Genomic DNA, 16,822 nt, shown 5'->3' on the forward strand with positions numbered 1-16,822 from the left:
AACATCAAGTGGAACAGATATTTGTTTCATGCAATATTTAAAACAATGATCTGTGACAAAACGGTGCCTCAGACACTTCCAGTGGGCACATGCTCTCATTATGATGTAATAGCTATACTTTAACAAGTCCACACATAAAAAGTCATTTTATGACCTTTTAAAAACGCTGTGCAACATAATGTCAAAACATTTAAGTAGAACCTGAGAGACACAAGGGAGACTTGACTAAGACTTGATTATATTAAGACTTTAAGACGTTTTGCTCAATCATTGACAGAGCAAGTCGACAAAAATAAATAAGGATATAGAGGATCTGAGTAATATAATTAAGAACCTTTACTTAATAGACCCATATGGAAAGTTACAGCTTATATAAAAAAAAATATTTTCAATGTCAATGGAATATTTAACAGAAGCTATTCACCTATTAAAACACTAAGTAAAATGTGAGAAATTCCAGAGTGGAAATTGTACAGGTTGCATTCTCTCTACAATGCAGTAAAACCAAATGTGAAGAAAAATATTTTAAAACTTGAAATTTTTCAAAAATGGGCAAATGAAAGCAATAAAAAGCCCAGTTACAAACTCAAGAACGATGACAATAAGAATATTACCTCTTAAACTCTGGGATATTGCCAGCGTTGTTGTGGTAGATTGTATTGTTCCTAACAGTTATTCACTCCCCTCCCTGTGATAGGACAGTGCAAAATGTTGACATTTGCTTGGTCATTGGAATGTGAGTGGAAGAAATGTAGGCCTTGTCCAGAAGCTTCCCGAACGCCTGGGTACTTTAGCTATTGCTCTTTTCCTTCTGCCCCAAGAATAGCATGTCTCAGCTCTAAGGCTGTTTCTTCAGCCTGGATCTCAGAATAAAGAAGACCTTGATCAGAGCTGCCGTCAACATGCAGAGAATACTTAATGGGAGAGAGAAACAAACCTTGGAACTCGATGCCACTGAGATTTGGGGGTTCTTTGATCCTGCAGCATAACTTAGCAAAAGTTGACAAATACAGCTGTATGCAGTAAAGAAAATCATGGTCCTGCTTGTTTATTATGAAAGACAGCAACAACAAAAATAATCTAAGCATTTGACTCGATCCAGAAAATAGAGAGAGAGAGAGAGGAATATAAAGGAAGAAGGGGGAAGGTAGCATAAAATTTAAATTTTTTTAAATTAAATTCTAATTAAATTTAATTAGAGAAGTGGTGAAATGATAGTAAATCCAAGATCTCTTCTTTGAAAAAGGCCAATTAAACTGGCAAACTCCTTACAAGTCTAATCAAAAATGAAAGAGAAAGAGAGGTAAGAAAAACCAAATATACATGATTAATAATGAGAGGTGGATTTAAGCAAAGACACAAAAGACATTTTAAGAAAATGCAGTGTTGTCTCTATGTTGATGCATTTAAAAGTACTGATTAAATGAAAGTTTTTAAAATGAAAAATGTCAAGTTGTATGAAAGAAGTTGAAAATCTGAATAGAACAAAAAGCCTGGAAATGGTAGAAAACATTGTTAAAGACCTATTTATTGCTAAAGGTACTGGATCTAGAAAAATTTGTAGACAAGTTCTTTCAAGTCCTCAAGAAACATGTAATTCCTGTGTTATTAAAACTATTTCAGAGACATATTTTCAGAGAAGTGGTTTTAGAAAATTAGCACAGCCCTGATAACTAAAAACTGACCTATTAGAGCCTTAAAGAGACTAGGCTCAGCTCTGCATATAAATTTTAGTAATCCTCTATGAAATATTAGCAAATAAAAACCAGAGCTGTATTTAAAAATAACACACCATGATCAAGCAAGTTTATTCCAGAAGTCTAAGAATGAACAATTTTAGAAAATCAATCAATATAAATAATCATACTTCTAGGACAAGGAAAAATATTCCTACTTTTATTGATGTCAAAGACCATTCAGTAAGATCCAATATCTATTCCTGATTTTCAAAAAATCATCTTAAAGAATAATAGAAATATTTTCCTATTATGAATCCTGAAATTAATACCCTGAAGTTAATAATGCAAAAATAAAAGTATTTCCTGTGAAGGCAAGAACAAGACAAAGATGCATGCTGTAACCATAACTATTAAACATTGTTTTACAAGTTCAGAGAGTGGCAATAAAACAAGAAAATGAAAGGAGATATATAAATATTGATAATGAGAAAAATGACTTATTTTGCAGAAGGCATTTGTGTACTTTAAAAAACTAAAAGAAAATAAACTACAAAGAATGTTAAAGTCAAATGGCTTGTTAAAAAATAAATGGAGGGCGGGCCGCGGTGGCTCAGCGGGCAAAAGTGCTTGCCTGCTATGCCGGAGGACCTCGGTTCGATTCCCGGCCCCAGCCCATGTAACGAAAACGGAGAAACAAAATACAATAAAACAAGAAAATGTTTAAAAGATGTTTCCCTTTCTTCCTCTCTTCCTTCCTTCTCTCTGTCTTTCCTTTAAAAAAAAAAAAAAAAAAAAAAAAAAAAAAAAATAAATGGAAGCACAATAATAAAAAATCAATGTAGGGCAGTGCAATGGTGGCTCAGTGGCAGAGTTCTCACCTACCATACCGGAAACCCAGGTTCGGTTCCCAGTGCCTGGCCACGTAAAAAAAAAAAAATCAGTGTAAACTAAATTAGTCAACCAACCTTGACATTTTTTTACCGTTATATATGAGATAATTTTGCTGTTATACATAAGTAGGCATAACTATAATTGAAGTATTTTCTTTGTATTAGCTTTTTTTCAATTAAAAAAATAGTAGCACATAAATACAGACAACAATGTGTGGCCACAACTTTTTACTATTAAATCTAATATCTGTGATCTAATTTCAGCATCAATTATCATGTTTCTTTAATGTTTACAATTTTAATTTTCCTGGCTTTATGGTTTTAATTCTATTTTATTTACAAATTTGCTTTAGTAAAAGAACTGTAAGCACAGATAGTTTCCCTCTGGCTTTGCTTTGTACATATTTAGATAACAGTAAAATGAGAATAATTAATTTGATATTGAAAATCCTTTTGAAATTCAGTCGTTATTCAAATTTGAGAACTATTGCACTAAGCAATAGTACAATGCTTAGCTTAAAGCACAAGAACACCAAAATGGCTTCATTTATAGTGTTTAAAACAAAATCGTCTAGCTTTCTCTACAGATTGATTCTTTTTTACAGCAAATATCTTTTTTCTTAATTAGAGAAATTGTAGGCTTGCAGAATAATTACGCATGAAATACAGAATTCCCAATACCACCCTATTACTAACACCTTGCTATATCGTGTGGTACATTTGTTACAATTCATGAAAGAACATTTTAATAATGTACAATAGTCCATCATTTGCGATAAGGTTCACTGTGTTGTACAGTCCTGTTTGGTTTAAAAAATTTTTAATCTAGTAACCTATATACAACTTAAAATTTCCCCTTTTAACCACATTAAAAAATTATAATCCAGTTCTGTTCGTTCTGTTCACAATGCTGTGCTGTTGTCACCACCATCCGTAACCAAAGCTTTACGATAACCTGGGTAGAAACTCTGCATGATTTAAGCATTAACTCTCTATCCCTTATCCTCACCCCAGCCCATGGTAACCTATATTCTAGTTTCTGACTCTCTGAATTTGCTTATTCTGATTATTTTGTATCAGTGAGATCATACAACATCTGTCCTTTCGTGTCAGGCTTATTTCACTGAACATGATGTGACAGCTCATCCATGCTGTTGCATATATTAGAGCTTCATTCCTTTTTATGGCTGAATAATATACCATTGTATGTATATTCCATCTTATTCATCTGTTCATTGGTCTAAGGACACTCAGGCTGCTTCCGTCTTTTAGCAAATGTGAATAATGCCTCTGTGAACATTGGCATACCATATCTGTTCGAGTCCCTGCTTTTACTTCTTTTAGGTTTATTCCTAGAAGTGGGATTGTTGGGCCATATTCTAATTCTATACTTAACTTTCTGAGAAAATACTGTCTTCCACAGCAATTGTACCATTTTACATTCCTATCAACAATGAGGGGATTTTCCTATTTCTCCACATCTTCTCCAACATATATAATTTTTCTATTTTTTAATAGTAGCTATTCTAGCGGGTATGAAATAGTGTTTCATTGTTGTTTTGATTTACATTTCCCTAATAGCTAATGATGTTGAGCATCTTTTCATGTGCTTTTAGGCTATTTGTGTATCATCTTTGGAGAAATGTCTATTCAGGCATTTGTCCATTTTTTAAGCAGGTTGTCTTTTTATTGTTGAGTTGTAGGATTTCTTTATATGTTTTGTATATTAAACCCTTATCAGGTATGTGGTTTCTAAATATTTTCTTCCATTGTGGAGGTTGTTGTTTTACTTTCATGATAAAGTTTTTAAATTTTATGAGGTTCCTTTTAATTATTCTCCTTGTTCTCTTTCTTGTGCTTTGAGTGTAAAGTCTCAGAATCCACCGCATAACACTAGGTCCTGAAGATACTTCCCTACATTTTCTTTGAGGATTTTTATAGTTCTGGTTCTTATATTTAGGCCTTTGATCCATTTTGAGATGAATTTTATATATGTTGTGAGGTAGGGATTTGCCGTCATTCTTTCACATATGGAGATCCACTTTTCCCAGCACCATTTGAGACAGAGACTATTCTTTTCCCCAATGGATGAACTTGGCACCCTTATGAAAAATCAGTTCACCATAAACATGAGGGTTGATTTTGAAGCTCTCAATTTTATTCCACTGGTCTCTATGTCTGTCCTAGTGCCTGAACCATTTTGTTATGATTACTGTGGCTTGGTAATATGTTGTAAGATCAGGAAGTGTGAGTCCTCTAAATTCATTCTTCTTTTTCAAGATGGCTTTGGCTATTTAGTGCCCCTTACCTTTCTGTATAAATTTGTTGATTGGCTTTTCCACTTCTGAAAAGAAGGCTATTGGAATTTTGGTTGGGATTGTGTTGCATCTGTGAATTAATTTGAGTAGAATTGACATCTTAGCAATAGTGGTCTTCTAATACATGGGCACAGAATTTCCTTCCATTTATTTAGGTCTTCTTTGATTTCTTGTAGCAATTGATTATGCTAAAGGTTGTTAAGGGTATGGGAAGCAGGCACTCTTACATGTTTCTAAGGGGGAGTATAAATTGGTAGAAACTTTACAGAAGGTGAGTCGGCAACCTTAAGAAAGTGGACTAGCAATTATCCATCCTGGAATTGATACCATGTAAATAAGTAAATAATTGCAAAAACTATTTAACTACAAGGATATTTATTACAGAGAAAAAAACTTTTGAACAATTTAAAATTGGCATATACTCCAAGGGAGTAACAGATGAGAACTTATATTGTAGAAGAATATTTAATGGTGCAGAAATATTGTTAAAATGAAAATGTAAGTTATAATATATATTGAATGACTTGATTTAAAATGAAAATGTATATGTTACTTTTTAAAAACATTTTTTTTTTAAACAATGGATATTTATTTGCTCACAGTTTGAGCCTAGGCAAAAGTCCAAATCAAGGTGTCAACAAGATGATACTTTCTTCCAGAAGACTATGGCATTCTGGGGCTAACTTCTGGTAATCTTTGGTCCTTAGCTTGTAACATGGCAGGGAACCTGGCAGTTTCTGTTTGTCTCTTCCTTCTCTTCTGGGTTCCATTGAGTGCAGCCTCTTGCTTCCATGGCTTTATCTTCCTCATATCTGAATTCATTGCTTTTTGAAGGATTCCTATAATAGGGTTAAGACCCATCCTGATTGAGGTGAGCCATACTTTAACTGAAGTCACCTCATCAACGATTCTCTTTACAATGAATTCATGCCTGCAGGAATGAAATAAATTTAAGAATATGTTTTTCTGGGATATATATGGCTTCAAACCACAATACCACCCTATTACCAACACCTTGCATTGGTGTAGTACTTTTGCTACAGTTAATGAAAGCATTTTTATAGTTGTACTTTTAACTGCAGTCCATGGTTTCAAAATCCATGAATTTTTTTTTTTAATTTTTTTATTTATTTATTTATTTTTTTTTATTAATCAAAAAAAGAAAAGAAATTAACACAACATTTAGAAATCATTCCATTCTACACATGCACTCAGTAATTCTTAGTTTCATCACATAGATGTATGATCATCATTTCTTAGTACATTTGCATCAATTTAGGAAAAGAACTAGCAAAACAGCAGAAAAAGATATAGAATGTTAATATAGAGAAGAGAATTAAAATAATAATACTAATAAAAAATATATATATATAAAAAGGAAAAAGAAAAAAAACAAAAACAAAAGATACAAACACACAAACAAACAAACAAAAAACCATATTTCAGGTGCAGCTTCATTCAGTGTTTCAACCTAGTTACATTACACTTAGGTATTATTGTGCTGTCCATTTTTGAGTTTTTGTATCTAGTCCTGTTGCACAGTCTGTATCCCTTCAGCTCCAATTACCCATTATCTTACCCTGTTTCTAACTCCTGCTGGTCTCTGTTACCAATGATATATTCCAAGCTGATTCTCGAATGTCGGTTCACATCAGTGGGACCATACAGTATTTGTCCTTTAGTTCCCGGCTAGACTCACTCAGCATAATGTTCTCTAGGTCCATCCATGTTATTACATGCTTCATAAGTTTAGTCTGTCTTAAAGCTGCATAATATTCCATCGTAGGTATACACCACAGTTTGTTTAGCCACTCGTCTGTTGATGAACATTTTGGCTGTTTCCATCTCTTTGCAATTGTAGATAATGCTGCTATAAACACTGGTGTGCAAATGTCCGTCTGTGTCTTTGCCCTTAAGTCCTTTGAGTAGATACCTAGCAGTGATATTGCTGGGTCGTAATCCATTCTGCCAGTCTATGTCTTTTGATTGGGAAATTCAGTCCATTAACTTTTAGTGTTATTACTGTTTGGATAATATTTTCCTCTACCATTTTGGCTTTTGTATTATATATATCATATCTGATTTTCCTTCTTTCTACACTTTACTCCATACCTCTCTCTTCTGTCTTTTCGTATCTGACTCTAGTGCTCCCTTTAGTATTTCTTGCAGAGCTGGTCTCTTGGTCACAAATTCTCTCAGTGACTTTTTGTCTGAGAATGTTTTAATTTCTCCTTCATTTTTGAAGGACAATTTTGCTAGATATAGAAGTCTTGGTTGGCAGTTTTTCTCTTTTAGTATTTTAAATATATCATCCCACTGTCTTCTAGCTTCCATGGTTTCTGCTGAGAAATCTACACATAGTCTTATTGGGTTTCCCTTGTATGTGACAGATTGTTTTTCTCTTGCTGCTTTCAAGATCCTCTCTTTCTCTTTGACCTCTGACATTCTAACTAGTAAGTGTCTTGGAGAACGCCTATTTGGGTCTATTCTCTTTGGGGTGCGCTGCACTTCTTGGATCTGTAAATTTAGGTCTTTCATAAGAGTTGGGAAATTTTCAGTGATAATTTCTTCCATTAGTTTTTCTCCTCCTTTTCCCTTCTCTTCTCCTTCTGGGACACCCACAACACGTATATTTGTGCGCTTCATATTGTCATTCAGTTCCCTGATCCCCTGCTCAAGTTTTTCCATTCTTTTCCCTATAGTTTCTGTTTCTTTTTGGAATTCAGATGTTCCATCCTCCAATTCACTAATTGTAGCTTCTGTTTCTTTAGATCTACCATTGTAGGTATCCATTGTTTTTTCCATTTTTTCTTCTTTGTCCTTCACTCCCATAAGTTCTGTGATTTGTTTTTTCAGATTTTCTATTTCTTCTTTTTGTTCAGCCCATGTCTTCTTCATGTCCTCCCTCAATTTATTGATTTTGTTTTTGAACAGTTTTTCCATTTCTGTTCGTATATTCAGCATTAGTTGTCTCAGCTCCTGTATCTCATTTGAACTATTGGTTTGTTCCTTTGATTGGGCCATATCTTCAATTTTCCAAGTGTCATCCATTATTTTCTGCTGGTGTCTGGGCATTTGATCAGATTTCCCTGGGTGTGGGACCCAGCTGGTTGAAAGGTTTTTCTGTGAAATCTCTGGGTTCTGTTTTTCTTTTCCTGCCCAGTAGGTGGTGCTCGTGGCGCTCGTCTGTCTGCGGGTCCCACCAGTAAAAGATGCTGTGGCTCCTTTAACTTGCCAATCCGAATCTCACAGTCGGCCCGGGAAACCGCGCATGGAGGGGGGGTCGCCGGCCTCCGCGGCTTGGGGAAGTGCCAGTTCAAATTGCCCAGCTGGCCCGAAACGCCAAGCGTGACGGGAGGGCCCCGCTATCCAACGTTCCCAGTCAGACCGGGGAGCCACGTGCGTGGAGGGGACCCCAGTCGCCAGCCACCCCAGCTGGGAAAATGCGCGCCCCTCGGGTATCTCACCGCAGTGGATTCTCCCTGCCCGTTCAGCTGTTCCAGAATGGGGTATGCTGTCTTTTTGGTCTCTGTCGTGGCTCCGGGAGCTGTTTCGTATTGTTTCTGTTTCTTTAGTTGCTGTTCTGGAGGAGGAACTAAGACCTGCGCGTCTTACTAAGCCGCCATCTTCTCCGGAAGTGTTAAAAACATTTTTTTCTTGAGAAATATAACATATATACAAAGAAAAGAAAGAAAAAGCAATAATTTTCAAAGTACACTTCGACAAGCAGTTACAGAACAGATTTCACAGTTTGTTGTGGGTTATCATTCCACTATTTCAGATTTCCCCTTCTAGCTGCTTCAAAACACTGAAGGTTAAAGAATATCAGCATAGTGATTCAGTAGTCATTCTCATTTGTTAAAGCCTATCCTTCTCCTTTGATCCTCCTCCCAATCTATAGGAATCGTTAGGCAATGCCCATTATAACCTTTTCATGTTGAGAAGGGATGTTGACAGTACCAGATAGAAAAATGTAATTAGTTGATATTATTGGAGACACTGGTCCCTCTGTTTTTCAGGATTTATCTGGCCTAGGAACCCCCTGGAAATTAGAGGTCCCAGGAAAGTAAATGTATTGCATTAAATTTTATAGAATCTCAGTTCAAGCCCTAGATATACTTGAGAATTAACAGAGTATTTGTTTATTAGACAGTAATGCCACTATAAGTTTTAAGTTGTCAAAAATTGAGTGCAAACATCAGTACAGTATTCTTAGTGATGGTAAAGACAATTGTCTTGAGATAAAAGATTTATATTTCGTGCAGTGTTTGATGTTCAAAGCAAGATGCTACAAAAATAAATAAATGTAAACAAACAAACAAAAAGAGTTAATAGGGTAATGCTGATTAGGGTTTAACAAACAATGACAATTAGCACTATTGAACTGAAGCTTGTATAAAAGTAGCCTCTGGATTCTATTTGATCTCTCTTAGCCATCGATGGCTTATTTTATTATACTGCTTTTCTTCCTTTTGGTCAGGAAGCTATTGTCAATCCCATGGTGGCAGGGCCAGACTCAACCCTGGGAGTCATGTCCCATTTATCAGGGAGACTTTCATCCCTGAATGTCATGACCCATGTATGGGGAAGGTAAAGACTTTCCTTGCAGAGTTGGGCTTAGAGAGAGAAAGGCCACATCTGAGCAACAAAAGACGTTTCCTGGAAGCAGCTCTTAGGTCCCATTAGAGGTAGTCTTAGTTTCTCCACTACAGAAATAAATTTCATAATGGAAAGCCTCAAAATCAAGGGCTTGGTGTGGTTGAGAGTATACCCTGTGTTTCCCAGATAGGAAAGTTTAATAGTTTCATTTTTTTTCCTTGAACTCTCAAGAGACTATACCAATACTTTTTAATTATCAGCCCACCATAGTCTTGGATGTCTCTGGGTATTACATTAAACTATACAGAATTACAAGGCCTCATTCCTGTTCTGGACTCCATGTGTTCGAGTTATTTAACTGAGCTATCCAGGCAGGTTGATTTAGATTGTGTGTTACAGAAAATTCAGGTTCTAGACACAGTAAGCCTCCCTGCCTTTGGTCTCATACAGTAGGTGAAGGTCATACACTGTCATCCTTTACCCTGTATTCTGATTTACCTTAGTCCCAGCCAGATTGACTATTTGAGCCCTGATCTCTTTTTCAGTTACCTTAACTGTTACTGTACCTAGTCATGCTGACTTTCAGAATGGCAGCATCCATTTCTATGTCTTAGGTGTCACAGAGTTACTAAAAGTTTAAGGGAAATACCAGCTTATACACATGCAATTCAGTGTCCCAGATCTAGAAAAATATGAGATTTCAGACTAAATGTGGCTGCTATAAGGGCTTACAATCTGGGCTCCATTTTCTTATAAAGAGACCATAGCATATTTGTTCTTTTGTTTTTGGCTTATTTTGCAGAATACATTGTCCCCAGAGTTCATTCAGTTCGTTGCATGTCTCCTGACATCCTTTTCGTATCCACACCATATTCCATCATATAAATGTATCACAGTTCCCTACTCTACTTCTCACTCATTGTATGCTTCGGCTCCCTCCAGCTATTTGGCATCATGGATAATAACCAAAATAAACAAACCATGCCTTACAATAGCCTCACATGGTTTTACAATCAGCAGCACTCTCAATTTTAGACAATTTTCATAGGTCCATAAAGACAAAGAACCAACAAACACAGCCTCACCAAATATCAAATGAAAACTACCTCTTATCTCTTGTCCCTCCTGCCCCCAATTAGTTGCCTCTCATAGTACTGTGGCACTGTTGATGTCTTCCTGTTAACTATCGCCATAGCATGCAATTTTAGTTTTCCCCGTGTACCTCTCTACTATTGACTCTTTGTCCAATATCAAACCTTTGAATTAGTTCATGTGAGAACTTATTTATAATTGTAGAGTTAATGGTGGGATGCATGGCACTATACATCCCCTTTCAATCAAAGTCACCATGAACATGTGGACAGATATATATCGGCCTTCCCCACACGCGTGTCAGGATATGGGAGGAAGGTAAAAAAAGTGATACTGTCACAGTGTGTGACTATGAAGTAATCAAGTCATGTGTCTCATTGTGTAGCCTTTCCCCCATCACTAACTTCTCCATACCTCTAAGTCTGCTACATTCTACAGTGTAATCTCTCATTTTTCCTTTATTAGAGTCATAATAGTGAAATCATACAGTATCTGTCCTTTTGTGTTTGAATTATTTCAGTCAAGATTATGTCCTCAAGGTTCATCAGTATTGTCATATGCTTCAGACCTCATTTTGTCTTACTGCTGCATAATATTCCATCACATGTATACAGCACATGTTTATTCACTCCTCTGTTGATGGGCCCTTGGATTGTTTCCATCTTTTGGCAATTGTGAATAGTGCTGCTATGAACATCAGTGTGCAAATGTCTGTTTGTGTCAGTGCTTTCAGCTCTTCTGGGTATAGTGTGATTATTGGTATAGCTGGGTCATAGGGAAACTCAATATTTAGTTTTGAGAAACTGCCAAACTCTCTTCGACAGTGGCTGAACCATTATACATTCCCCAGTAACAGTGAATAAGTGTTCCAATTTTTCCACATCCTCTCCAACATGTGTAGTCTTCTATTTATTGAATAGCAGCCATTCTTATAGGTGTGAGATGATATCTTATTGTCATCTTGATTTGCATTTCCCTTATAGCAATGAAAATGATCATCTCTTCATGTGCTTTTTAGCATTTTGTATTTGCTCTTTGTGAAAGTGTCTATATCTTCTGCCCATTTTATAATTGGGTCGTTTGTTTTTTGTTGTTGTTAAACTGCATAATTTATTTGTCTACACAGTATATCAATTCTTTATCTGACGTGGTTTCCAAATATTTTTTCACATTGAGTTGACTGCCTATTCACCTTTTTGACAAAGTTCTTTGAGGCACAGAAGCTTTTGATTATAAGGAGTTCCCATTTCTTTTTTTTCTTGCACTGCTTGTGCTTAGAGTATAAAGTTTAGAAGCCACCTCTCATTACTAGATCTTAAAGATGTTTTCTCATATTTTCAAAAAGTTTTATGGTATTGGCTCTTATTTTTAGATCTTTAATCCATTTTTAGTTAATTTTTGTATAGGATGTAAGGTAAGTGTTCTCTTTCTTTCTTTTGACTATTGACATCAAATTCGCCCATGTCCATTCATTGAAGACTATTCTGTCCCAGTTCAGTGGCTCTGGGCGCCTTATCAGTTGTCCGTAGATTTGGGGGTTTGTCTCTGCACTCTTTATTTGATCTCATTGGTCGATACTTCTGTGTTTGTGCCAGTACCATGCTGTTTTGACCACTGTAAGCTTTATAGTAAGCTTTAAAGTCAGGAAGTATTGGTCGTCCCACCTTGCTTTTCTTTTTTTGGTTTATTTTTTTTGTTATTTGGAGTCCCTTTCCCTTCCAAATAAATTTGATAACTAGCTTTTCCAAGTCTTCAAAGAAGGTTATTGGGATTTTGATTGCATTCAATCTGTAAATCAATTTGGGTAGAATTGACATCTTAATAACATTCATCATTCCTATCCATGAGCATGAAATGTCTTTCCATCTTTTTAATTAATTTTTATTTCTTTTAGCTGTGTTTTGTAGTTTTTGTGTACAAGTCCTTGACATCTTGGTTAGGCTTATTCCTAGATACCTGATTCTTCTGGTTGCTATTTTGAATGGAATTTTTTCCGTAATTGTCTCCTCAGATAGGTCTTCACTTGTGTATAGAAACATTACTGATTTTTGTACATTAATATCCTGCTTCTTTGCTGAATCTATTTATTAGCTCAAGTAGCTTTGTCATAGATTTATCAGGGTTTTCTAAGTAAAAAATCATGTCATCTGCAAATAATGAAAGTTTTACTTTTTCCTGCCCTTTTCCACTGCTTTTACTTCTTTCTCCTATATAATTACTCCAGCTAGGACTTCTAGGACACTGTTGAATAACAGTAATGACAATGGGTATCCTTATCTCATTCCTGATCTTAGGGGGAATGTGTTCAATTGCTCACCATTAAGTATAATACCGGCTATGAGTTATTCACATATGCCCTTTATGATATTGATTCCTACCATTTGGAGTATTTTGATCAGAAATGGATGCTGAATTTTGTTGAATGCTTTTTCAACATCAATCAATATGGTCATGTGATTTTTCCCTTTTGATTTGTTAATGTGCTGTATTACATTGATTGATTTTCTTGTGTTGATCCACAGTTGCATCCCTGATATAAACCCCACTTGATCATGGTGTATAATTCTTTTTATGTACTGTTGGATTTGATTTGCTAGCATTCTGTTGAGAATCTCTGCGTCTATGTTCATTAGGGAGATTGGCCTATGGTTTGTCTTTCTTGTAGCATCTTTACCTAGTTTTGGCATTAGAGTGATGTTAGCTTCATAATATGCATTAGGTAGTGTTCCTTTTTCCTCAAATTTTTGGAAGAATTTGAGCAGGATTGGTGTTAGTTCCTTTTGGAATGTTTGATAAAATTTCTCTCTGAAGCCATCTGGCCCTGGGCTTTTCTTTGCAAGAAGATTTTTGATGACTGAATCTCTTTACTTGTAATTAGTTGGTTGGAGGGTTAAATTTGGTCTCAAGTCAGTGTACGTACTTCATGTGTTTCTAGAAATTTGTCTATTTCATCCCAGTTGTCCAGTTTGGTGACATATATATATATTTTTAACTTTTTTGATATTATATAGTATAACATATATACAAAGTGAAGAAATAAAAAGACAGTAGTTTTCAAAGCACTCTTCAACAGGTAGTTACAGGACAGATCCCAGAGTTTGTGATGGGCTCCCATACGAACCTTTCAGATTTTTCCTTCTAGCTGTTCCAGAATACAGGAGGCTAGAGGGCTTAAATATTATTTTATCATCACAATCGACTTTTTTTTCCTTCTTTTTTTTGTGAAAAATAACACATATACAAAAAAAGCTATAAATTTCAAAGCACAGTACCACAATTATTTGTATAACATATTTCAGAGTTTGACATGGGTTACAGATTCACAATTTTAAGTTTTACTTCTAGCTGCTTTAAAATACTAGAGACTAAAAGAGATATCAATTTAATGATTCAGCATTCATACTCATTTGTTAAATCCTAACTTCTCTGTATAACTCCACCATCACCTTTAATCTTTCTATCCCTCTCTTTAGGGGTGTTTGGGTTATGATAATTCTAAACGTTTCATATTGGAAGGGTCTGTCACTAATATAGGATAGGGAGATGGAACTATCTGATGTTCTGGAGAGGATGGGCTAGGTTTCAGGACTTATCTGGACCAGGAACCCATCTGGAGATTTTTCGTTTCTGGAAAGTTACTCTAGTGCCTGGAACCCTTGTGGAATTGTATATATTGCCCTAGATGTTCTTTAGGATTGGCTGGAATGGTACTGGATGGGGTTGGTGGGCTATGATAGGTAGCAAGGTCTAACTGAAGCTTGTGTAAGAGCAACCTCCAGAGTAGCCTCTCGACTCTATTTGAACTCTCTCTGCCACTGAAACTTTATTAATTACACTTCTTTTCCCTCTGTTAGTCAGGACAGAATTGTTGATTCCATGGTGCCAGGTCTGGATTCATCCCTGGGAGTCATCTCCCACATCACCAGGGAGACTTTCACCCCTGGATGTCATGTCCCACATAGGTGGGAGGGCAATGATTTCACTTGTAGAGTTGGGCTTAGAGAGAGTGAGGCCACCTCTGAACAACAATAGAGGTCCTCTAGAAGCAACTCTTAGGCATGCCTATAGTTAGTTTAAGCTTCTCCCCTACCTACATAAGCTTCACAAGAGTAAGCCTCATAATCTAGGGCTTGTCCTATTAATTTGGGTGTCCCTAAAGTTTGACACAGTATCAGGGGATTCCCTGATGGTACAGTTTAATAGTTCCATATTTTTCTCCTATCCCTCAGGAACCTTTGCCAATACTTATTGATTATCTGCTTAATATACTCTAGGATGTATCCAGGCATTGCAAAAATCTGTACAGGATTAAAGGACCTCTTTCTTATTTTGGGTTCCCTGTGTTTCAATTGTTTAAATGAGCTATACAGATAGGTTGATTTAGATAATGCACTACAGAAAATTTCAGTTCCAGACCAAATAAACTTTTCTTCCATTGGTCTCAAAGAGTATGTGTGGTTCTAGAATATAGACACTGTCTTCCTTACCCTTATATTCTGAATTACTTTAACCCCAACCTTTTCGGCTTCATTCTTATCTCTAAATATCAGGTTATATATATATATATATATATGTATGTATGTATAAAACAGCCTCTCAAAATCCAGAAATAATAATCACCACTCCAGACTTAATGTGTAATGCTCTAAAGCTTGCAATATAGGCCCCTGTTTTCTTATAAGCATTTTCTAAAGGTGACCATACCATTCTTGTTCTTTCATTTCTGGCTTATTTTGTCTCACCAAATGTCCCACATGTTCATTCATATCGTTGCATGCCTTGCAATTTTATTCCTTTTTGTAGCAGCACAGCCTTCATTCATAAGTATACACCATCATTCACCAATCTACTTCTCCATCAGAGGATCTTTCAGCCACCTGCATTAATCAGGCATCATGTGTAGGGCCCAAAGTCCATAGCCCATCAACATTCTCAATTTTAGATAATTTCATTGTTCCCAAAAGAAAGAAAACCAATAAACACACCCTCTGTTGGCATATATTTGTTTGTAGTATTCTCTTATGATTTTTAATATTTCTTCAAGAGCCATGGTAACAACTCCCTTCTCATTTGTGATTTTGTTTATTTGCATCCTCTCTTTATTTTCTTTGTCAGTCTAGCTAGGGATCCATTGATTTTATTGATTTTCTCAAAGAAACAACTTTTGATTTTGTTGATTTTTTTCTATTGTTTTTTGCTCTCAAGTTCATTTATTTCTGCTTCAATCTTTGTTATTTCCCTTCTTTTATTTGCTTTGGGGTTAGTTTGATGTCCTTTCTCTAATTTCTCCAAGTGAGCAGCTAAGCCCTCAACTTTTGCTAATTCTTGTTTTTTAATGTAGGCATTTAGAGCAATACATTTCACTCTCAGTACTGCCTTTGTCACATCTCATAAGTTCTGATATGTAGCATTCTCTTTATCATTCGTCTCCAGATATTTACAAATTTTCTTGGAATTGCTTCTTTGACCCATTGTTTTTTCAGAGTGTGTTGTTTAATCTCCACATATTTGTGAAAGCTCTGGTTCTTTGGTGATTATTAACTTCCAGCTTCATTCTGTTACAGTCAGAGAAAATTCCTTGGATAGTTTCAATCTTATTAAACTTTTTTTTTTTTTTTACATGGGCAGGCACCGGGAATCAAACCCAGGTCCTCGGGCATAGCAGGTGAGCATTCTTGCCCACTGAGCCACCGTGGCCCACCCTCAAACTTATTAAATTTATGAAGACTTGTTTTGTGTCTTAACATGTGATCTATCCTGGAGAATGTTCCATGTACACTAGAGAAGAATCTATATACTGGTGTTTTGGCTCTGACAATCTATATATATATCTGTTAGCTTGTGCTGGTTTGAAAGGATTATGTGTCTAGAAAAACCATACTTCAATCTTGATCCAATCTTGTGGGAGCAAGGTTTCTTTTAATCCCTATATAGCCTGGAAACTTGATTAGTTTATCTCCACAGACATGTGACTCACCCAATTGTGGATAACCTTGGATTAGAGGGAGATGTGACTCCACACGTTCCAAGTGGGTCTTGATTAGTTTAAAAGAATCCTATAAAAGAGGGAGCATTTTGGAAAAGGTTTGAGATTGTGAGAGAGCCACGAGAACTACAGAGCCCATACAACCAGAGACCTTTGGAGATGAAGAAGGAAAATGCCCCCAGGAGAACTTCATGAAACAAGAATCATGGAGAGAAAGCTAGCAGATGTTGCCATGTTCACCATGTGCCTTTCCAGCTG

General features: G+C 36.0%; 1 long non-coding RNA gene across 1 annotated transcript in view; it reads right to left on the minus strand.

The window, feature by feature from the left end:
• Positions 1-16,822, minus strand: part of LOC143685110 (uncharacterized) — a 35,885-nt gene that overhangs the window by 760 nt on the left and 18,303 nt on the right. The gene's annotated exons all lie outside the window — the stretch shown is intronic.

Source organism: Tamandua tetradactyla, chromosome 1, assembly GCF_023851605.1.
Source record: "Tamandua tetradactyla isolate mTamTet1 chromosome 1, mTamTet1.pri, whole genome shotgun sequence".
Lineage (NCBI taxonomy): Eukaryota > Metazoa > Chordata > Mammalia > Pilosa > Myrmecophagidae > Tamandua > Tamandua tetradactyla.